Raw genomic sequence first — 9,542 nt, 5'->3', positions numbered from 1 at the left:
ATCCATAAAAAATCTATAAAACTCGAAAGGAGCTAAGCTATTAGATATTTAAATGAATATTTGGCAGAAAAATTCTGAATTTGACCTTTTTACATTGAAATACATAATATAGAGCCAAACGAAGTAAGCACATAGTCACGGGATGTAACCCACTTCCAGACTGCTTCCGGACAGAACTAAGTGACCATCACCATTATTTTTTACTTCAAACTCTCCTAGAATCTCCATTTCCATTCTTATTCAATCTACTAAAAATCGAATAAAATTTTCACAAGAATTAAACATTCCATTCATGATAGAAAATCCATTAACTGCTCGATTGATTCTCAAAAAAAGGAAATATATTTTTGAGTGATGTTGAAACTTTTCTAATTTGTTTTAATAGCTCTTGACTGAGGGGGTCTAGAGAAAGTGTCTAGCTGTAATTTTGATGACAGATTTGTAGGCGTTAAACTAAAACAAATTTCATTTCATCCCTCGATTTACTGAAGGTTACTAGTTGCCAGCTTGTCAGAATTATTCCTTTGATGTTTCTTTTGAATGCTTCTCTAATCACTCAAGCTTATTGAATAGAAAAGGCTTTTGATTTTCGGTAAAGGTCAAATTATTTAAATTCGATTAAAATCACATTAATCAATTTTTTAATGGATTCATCTAAAAATGTTGGACACGGGTGAATTTAGGAGATGGGGGAGGGGAAGTTTGAGAGGTCAAGCTACACCCAACCCCCAACCTCATCCTCCCTTCCAAATTCTTCAATTTGATAGAGTTTTTCAGGGAGAAATTCCAAACTTCATCCCCGCACCCCTCCAAACAATTTAAGCACACAGCTTCTAATTCCACATCAATACATAAAGGTTATTGAAGGTTATAAACTTTGTGAACCTGACCATAAAGTTGACCGACATCAAAAATTCTTCGAAACTCAAAAGTTTCCAAAAGGAATTTAAATCAAATCTCTTCTGCGTTCACGCGTTTAAAACATTCTTTTTTTGTGTTCACGTAAGGCAAAATTGATATAAACTGCCCCTAGACACAGCACATTTAACTTAATTTTCCGGTCTATTTACTGAAAGATTCATTGTCTTAGATTTATGTATGACTTTTATTTAAATTGCATATTGGGGCAAATTTGAAGGAGGATGGCTTTAAGATAGAACAAAGAGAGAAGCCAGTGATAAAGCTAGCTTCATGCGTCATTGGAAAGGAGCTGAGGATCAGAACTGACCAATGAATCAAGCCTGAACAGACAAGGAGCATGAGTATGCTCCTAAAATTGAGCAATCCCAAGCTATGGATCACAATTGACCACTTTAATGATGTGACTTTGATTCAGCTTAAGTCCAGCACCATACCAGAGTCACACCATCCTGGTCCTGGATTTTAGATCAGTTAACCGACTTGTACTATGTGAGTACGCAAGTAAATATTCCAAATAATTCAATAAAACATCAGATTCTCCGAATTGTCACAAAAACATCCCTGGCCAAACATCACAAACAATTCCAAGGAAACAGCTTATTTTCATTAAATTTGCTAATTTTACCTCTTTGCTATTGAGGTCATCATGAAAAGGACATTTAAAATTAGCATAAATTAAAGAACCATTGAGTCGTCATCAAAATTACAAACAACATCAAGATCGGAACCAGGCTTTGTTCATAATGACATTCTAATGAGAATCAATTTTCATGTTGTGTGAATTATTTTCCCTCAAAAAATTAGAACACTTGTCCGCAAACACCTTTTCGATCGATTCCCTTAATTGTTAATTAGCCATTTCGAGTAGAAGAAAGAAAGTTTTTCTTTCATTTCTCTTTTAGGTAGTTTGAGATAATTTTCGTCTTCTTTTGCTTTCACATTCTTTCAATCATTCAATGGTATAGGCAAAAAAAAATGTAGGGCAAGGAAACTTGTGTGAAGTTGGCATGAAATGTGGAGTCTTAGTAACAAGAAAAAAGGAAATGGTGGGTTCAATTCTATGCTTTATCGTCCTTATCTCTGCACACTGTTTGGATATCAGTGATGTATTTAGCGATATTCGGGAATACTACAAGAATCTGGACTACACAGGGCTTAGAAACCCGAGTATACAAAGAGCGTGCTCAGTTTTGTGAGCACGCTTCTGAGCATGCTCAAATTCATCGTTTTACGTGCTCACCATAGCATGCTCAACTGAGCACGCTCATGAGCACACTCTGAATGTGCTCTCGAAAAATATAAAATATTTTTAAGCGTGCTCAGGTGAGCACGTTCAACTGAGCATGCTCATGAGCATACTCAAAATCAAAATTTTGATGTGCTCACCTGAGCACACTGCTGAGCATGCTCTTGAGCACATCTTAAGCATGCTCATGCAAAATGGCATTTTAAATATTAGCATGCTCATCTGAGCATACTCTTGAGCATGCTCCTGAGCATATCTTGAGCATGCTCGAGTAGTATGCCACATTTTATTTTAACATGCTCTCCTGAGCACATCGTTGAGCATGCTCATGAGTACATTCTGAGCATGCTCATGTATTATGTCACATTTTATTTTAACATGCTCATCTGAGCACATTGTTCAGCATGCTCAAGAGCACATCCTGAGCACAACGAGGAAATGTGATTTATGAAATTTCAGTGTGCTCACTTGAGCACATCGTTGAGCATGCTCAAGAGCACACTCTGAGCACAACGAGGAAATGTGATTTATGAAATTTCAGCGTGCTCACCTGAGCACATCGTTGAGCATGCTCAAGAGCACACTCTGAGCACAACGAGGAAATGTGATTTATGAAATTTCAGTGTGCTCACTTGAGCACATCGTTGAGCATGCTCAAGAGCACACTCTGAGCACAACGAGAAAATGTGATTTATGAAATTTCAGCGTGCTCACCTGAGCACATCGTTGAGCATGCTCAAGAGCACACTCTGAGCACAACGAGAAAATGTGATTTATGAAATTTCAGCGTGCTCACCTGAGCACATCGTTGAGCATGCTCAAGAGCACACTCTGAGCACAACGTGGAAATGTGGAAAATCTTGGAAAAATCTATGAAAATTATCCACTTGAAAATACAGTGAAACACCGAAAAAAATAACCAAAAAACTCTTAAAATTAATCAGTAAAAAACATAACATTTATATATGGTTTTTGCCATATATAAATTATTAGGTAAAATACAGCGGTGGCGTAATGGTTAAGGCGATGGTCTCATATAGCAACGAAGCGGTCTCAGGTTCGAATCCAGGTAAAAGCGAAATTTTCTAACTTTGGTTTTTTCAGATTATTAATTAAACAGGATTTATTACAATAACATTTTCTAATAATACTAATATTATAGGATTAAAAAAGTGCATTCTCTCTCTCTCTCCCCTAAGTGAAATTAATTAATTTTTTTTAAATTTTGCATATTTATACATGCTTAGTGAGCACGCTCTAGAGCATACTCAGTGAGCATACTCTTGAGTATGCTCATTGAGCATTCTCCTAAGTATGCTCTGAGCATGCTCAACTTTATGTCACATGACACTTTTCAAAAAATGTCTTATGTCACACCACATTCTAGAGCATGCTCACGATGTGCTCTGAGCACGTTAAAAGAGCATGCTCTCTGAGCGTGCTCAGAAGCGTAAAGTAGTGACATCAGGTTTTGTATGAAAGAGCATGCTCACACTAGCGTGCTCAGCGAAAATTTGAGCATGCTCTTAGCGTGCTCTTTGTACACTCGGGAAATGGTCAAAAATCCGGTCTTAGACCTGAATTACTCGGTCATCATGTCAGATTCGACAAAATCCGGTCTCAGTCCGAAGTTAATTCGGCTTGGGTTCATTTCTTCTCCATATTCTTTCTAAGAAAGGTCTATGCTTGATATTTAGTTAGTATCGGAGTCAGACTTTAGCTCCCCTTATCCTTCAATCCCCCAATTCCCCCCAAACCGTCATTGTCTCTTGAATTCAATTCTTCATCCTTATTATCTTAAATCTCAGTCAAAGACACCTGATGAGCAGCTTTATAACATCCTTAAAGTGTCACTATGCCTAAAGACACCTGATCAACAAACCCCTAAAACAGCCTATATGTGTCACTATGCCAGTAAGCAACAGTTCCCCCATAACACTTAAGCATCAACTTCCACATAACTTTCAAAAAGTGATTGAGCAAAACTTTTCCTATTTCAGCTTTATCAGCAACGGTCGTTAGTCCAAATGACTATTGTTAATTTGAAAGCAAAAAACGAAAATCATTAAGAATTTATTGATAGAATAAATGAGAATTGGATGGTATTAAATGGAAAAAAAATACTTTTGGGAATTGTAAAAAATGGTGACGATCATTGTGATGATGATGATGACGACGAAAAAGTAAGCACGAAAAGAAATTTAATCTCAAGTGGATTAAAGTTCTCATTGTTATCGTTTTTGTTGTTATTGTTGTGGCCCCGCATACTTCCAGCAATTAAATTAAAATACAAAAAAAAACTTACTTAGTCATTATTTCGACTTTTATGTGCTTAAACTTCAAGAAAAGAAATGAAAAACTTTTTTTCTTGGTTCCTTTTTGGCTTCTTTGCAATTTTTCTTGCCTTCTCTCCAAAAAAAATGGAAAATAATCATTAAAGTATCCACAACAATGTAACGCGACCGCAGTTAAACGTGGCAAATAAAAATTGGTCAAATGAGAGGAAAACTTTCATTCACAGTATGATGTGTAAAAGCAGAACACGAAATAAAATAAAAATTAGTGAAGTAGTGTTGACGGTTGGGGGTTGAGTGACGCATTTTTTGAAAGTATGTATGATATTCTGCGTTTTGAGGGCTATAAGACTTGAGACATAGTATGGTACAATTAACTCTATCGGCTTTCTAGATCGCAGCTCTATTATACGAGACAATAAGCTTTTCTCGATACCTAGTGTGCATACTAATCGGTACCATAATATGCTCGTATTAGAGCTTGATATCCAGTCGATATGATCTTTTTAATAGACTTCCGTCGACTCCAATCATATTCAAACTCTGGCTCTTATGATGGGGCAGTCATCCCCCTAACAGACATGATGCATGCTAGTGGTTACAAAATTGAGCATGTTCAATTATATTTAATGGATAACTAATGAGCACGATCATTAGGGCAAGTTAGATCTGATATTTTGCATCTGCCTTATTCTTCATGTCTTAACTGATCACATCACTAGAAACCTTCTTCCGAGCCCATCAAACTCCAGAATTAGAGGATATTTATGGTATATTTGGGTATATGTTTCGTAATTTTCAGATGTGACTCTCTTGATTCAGGCACACAGCGTTAAAAAAGCTGAAAATTCACTCGAGCACCAGCAAGATTCTGATCCAACTCCAGACCAGAAGCTGGATTTTCGGCTATTTTTACGTCTTTTACTTCACGGGTTTCTCAGTTCTCACATCAATATTTTAGTGTTTTAAAATTTTGTACATCCATCTCCCTATATCCTTCTCCCTTAGAAGAATTCAAAATTGACAATAGTTAATTAACTTGAACTTCGAGATATAAAGTCGCAATTTGTTGAAATTTATAATTAATTTTCAATTTACACAACAAAGAACACTGGCTTCACAGCCAAACCATTCTCAGACAAAAATGCACTCCCACAAAATTTCCAAACCAAGCTGCTGTTGTCTTAATACAAAAAAAACCCATTTTAACCTTAAAAATTCTACAAACAAAACGCAAAATTTGAATTCATATTTAAACAACTGTACAAACAGCCAAACCATGGATTCAGCCATTGGACTCCATTGAAAATGAAAATAAAAAGGCACCATAAATGGGTAGGGTAGGAAGAAGAAATGAAATTACAACCGAAGAGAAATTACTTTAATTATTTTTGTATTTTTATTTCTTCTTCTTTTCGCTTTTTGCATTTTTCCTCACTTTCCGTAGCTTAATTTCTATTTTTTTTTCCCATACAAATATAAAAATGAGCTTCATTCTTCTTTCGAAACGGAGCAAATAGAGGAAACGGCATAAAACAACTTCCGTTAATTTTTAATGCTGATGAATTATGGTACTTGTGCATCTTTTTTTTGTTGCTTTACTGTTAGCGCAATTTTATGAGATTCTGATGATGCAGTTGGTGAGATAGTTGTTGGATGTTGTGGCTTGGTTCAATAAATGAGGCACAAAATTATGTTAGGTGTGTAATGAACACGACTGTACAGAGAAAGAAGGTTTAAGTGAGTATTGTGCCACATTCTGTAGAAGCCTCCGGCAGCTTAATATGTAGGAGAATTTGATATGTAATTAAGAAAGCTTGGGTTTTAGTTATGCTTTCTCGAAATCCCGGTCCAAATAAATATACCGGATCGGGATCGGGATTGAAATTTTCGGTATCCCGGGATTTTTGGGGATCGGAAAATCCCGAGGAATCCCGATCCCGATCCCGATCCTGATAGCGAGAATGCATAGTTTGAGTTCCACTTGACCGAAAGGCCATAGACTGTAGTAAAGATTGTGACTTTTTACGTCGACAGAACTTCTGCAGAATTTCTGCAGAACTTCTGCAGAACTTTTGCAGAATTTCTGCAGAACTTCTGCAGAACTTTTGCAGAATTTCTGCAGAACTTCTGTAGAAATTCTGCAGAATATTTTTCATAATTTTCACGTTTTATCAAAAAAAAAAGTTCGCTCATGCCAAGACTTGATCCCATGACCTCATGTTGCAATAACCTTAACTATAGCTATTGCGCCACCAAGACATACTATTTCATATATGAATTATGGCAATTTTTCATATATATAGATATATAAATATTTCTTTGGTATAATTATTTTAATTATAATAAATATCAAGAAATTTTAATTTTTTTTTCACATAATTAAAGAATAGATTTTACGTAAATTTTCATTATTATTTCAGAAATTTTGTATGAAATTATATACTTCACTAGAGGAATTTTTGTAGAAGGAAAAATTACAGTTAAAACCTTAAAAATTTCCTCTTGTGAAGTATATAATTTCATACAAAATTTACGAAATAATATCCTCTTGTGAAGTATATAATTTCATACAAGATTTACGAAATAATATCCTCTTGTGAAGTATATAATTTCATACAAGATTTACGAGATAATATCCTCTTGTGAAGTATATAATTTCATACAAAATTTACGAAATAATAATGAAAATTTACGTAAAATCTATCTATTCCTTAATTATGTGAAAAAAAATTAAAATTTCTTGATATTTATTTTAATGAAAGTAATTATATCAAAGAAATATTTATATATCTATCTATATGAAAAATTGCCATTATGCAAATATGAAATAATATGTGTTGGTGGCGAAATGGTTATAGTTAAGGTAAATGAAACATGAGGTCATGGGTTCAAGTCTTGGCATGAGCGAACTTTTTTTTTTTTTGATAAAACGTGAAAATTATGAAAAATATTCTGCAGAATTTCTGCAGAATTTCTACAGAAGTTCTGCAGAAATTCTGCAAAAGTTCTGCAGAAATTCTGCAGAAGTTCTGCAGAAATTCTGTCGACGTAAAAAGTCACTCCCTGTAGTAAAGGCAAAGAATCCGGTCATAGACCGACCTGATTGGGGCCACCGAATTGGGGTATAATTCAGGTAACATATTCTCTAAATTATATGGAGTCTAGCTCTAGACTAGAGTCATATTTGCATGGCTACATATTGTTCCTCATTCTCTACATCGTGTCTGCTGTGGAGTATTAAAGATGCTTGGAGTCTAACTCCGAAAGTGGTTAAATATCAAGTGTATACCTTGGGCAGCCTGAATGTCGAGAAAAGTATGATAAAGAATAGAGTAAATAGCCTATCCAGACACCTTATCTGAAGGGTTAGCATCCCCACAGCCAGACTACTTATAGTAAGGTTGACAACCGACCATTTCTCAGACTGACTTGTAAAAAGAAAGCAACATAAGGTCAACAAGACTGGACTAACAACGAAGAACCAACACAAAAGACAATGTCCTTCATGTCTACATCTTCCTAAAAAAAATAACTTCCATCAACCCACAATCTCTCTCAACTTTATCGTGTATATTACCATTTTAATCTTCCCACATTATTATTTTATTGTCCTCACTATTTTTCATTGTTATTATCACCATTCCATAAACTATAAAGTGCAAATGTTTTTTTAACTCATCCTGATAACTCATGACTGAACATTACAGCAATTAAAAATAAATTGCAAAAAAAAAATCCTGATGACTAAATTGATGGATAGTCATAAGACATGCTGTCGAACAACAATGTAGCCAGCATGAGTTATCCACATCGACAAGCACAATACTGAGGAGTGAGACGGGATAGAAAAAATTAATTAACACAATTAGGAATTGAGCTGAAGTGGAAAATGGAAAAGTTATGATAAAAGTTTACAAAAGTCATCGTAGCATAAATGCAGCAGATACATTCTCACTGGAAATGGAAGATTATTTACCTACTTAGAAGTTCTTCTATTTTTTTTGTGCTTGCTTAAAGATGCAATTTTCAAACAAACTTTTAATAATAGTTGCACTAATTGAATGTATCTTAGCTACAAATACCAGAGGAGAAAATTAGTCGGGTGTAGAATGTGGGCGTGTATGTTTGAGCATGAACATGAATAGTTTAAACGCATATTGATTTTGGAAATAGAATTGAATGAAATTGTTATGGTTATGATAGTAAAGTTATGAAGTTTTGTAAAATATTGGAATTCTTTTGTTGAAAGAATATTGCAGGATAGATAAAATAGTATTGGAACTAAGAAATAAATTTGAAATTTTATGATATCGAAAGGTACACGCAATTGACGTAACTCCAGCGTGGCGATGGATTTAAACCGAATCTGGTAGCACAAGTTGGGACATCAATTTGAGGGGTGCGGGTCACTCACCCGACACAATTCCGCCCAAGTGGGCCCGATTACGTGTGTCACATTCACCCAATTAAAGATCTGGGACCAGAGCAGAGTGACTCTGACATGGTGCCAGATTAAAAGCAAATTCGGTAGCACAAGCCGGGATATAGATTTAAGATCCGGGACCTGTCCAAAGTGACACTACCATGATGTCAGATTTAAGTCGTATTTGGTACATAATTAGAGTAACGGAGGCATAGGGGCTTTTTTGATCAATTATCCGATTTTGTGTTATTCGTGTTACTTTTTTACTTTAAGAAAAGCACAATACGTAATATAATCGAGATATAGTCTCCTTATTGCTTCATGTCTTAGTGACGCCCCAGTACTTAAAGTACCAACTTCAAATTTTGTGGATGGCATGAGATAGCGAGGAAGACCGAAGAATTCCTGGATTTCATGTGCTGAAAAGGACACTAAAGTCCTTAATATCCCGAACTGGCAGGAGGTTTCGAAGGATAGAGCTGTCTTCGGACATTCCCTACGCGCGGCAATGGGCCCTCGTGCGCCTCAGCGAAGGAAGTAGGTAAGTAAGTGAGCATTGCTTCATGACTCTAGCATTGGGCCGGATTATGTCGAATCTGATTTTTATGAATTGGGACACGATTTTCTCACTTTTTCACGCATCGTTCTTTAAGGA

Source organism: Chironomus tepperi, unplaced genomic scaffold (assembly GCF_022539635.2).
Source record: "Chironomus tepperi strain 1889 unplaced genomic scaffold, CSIRO-AGI_Ctep_v1 contig_259, whole genome shotgun sequence".
NCBI classification, from domain to species: domain Eukaryota; kingdom Metazoa; phylum Arthropoda; class Insecta; order Diptera; family Chironomidae; genus Chironomus; species Chironomus tepperi.
The sequence above is the reverse complement of the archived record's forward strand: the minus strand, read 5'-3'. Positions refer to the sequence as shown.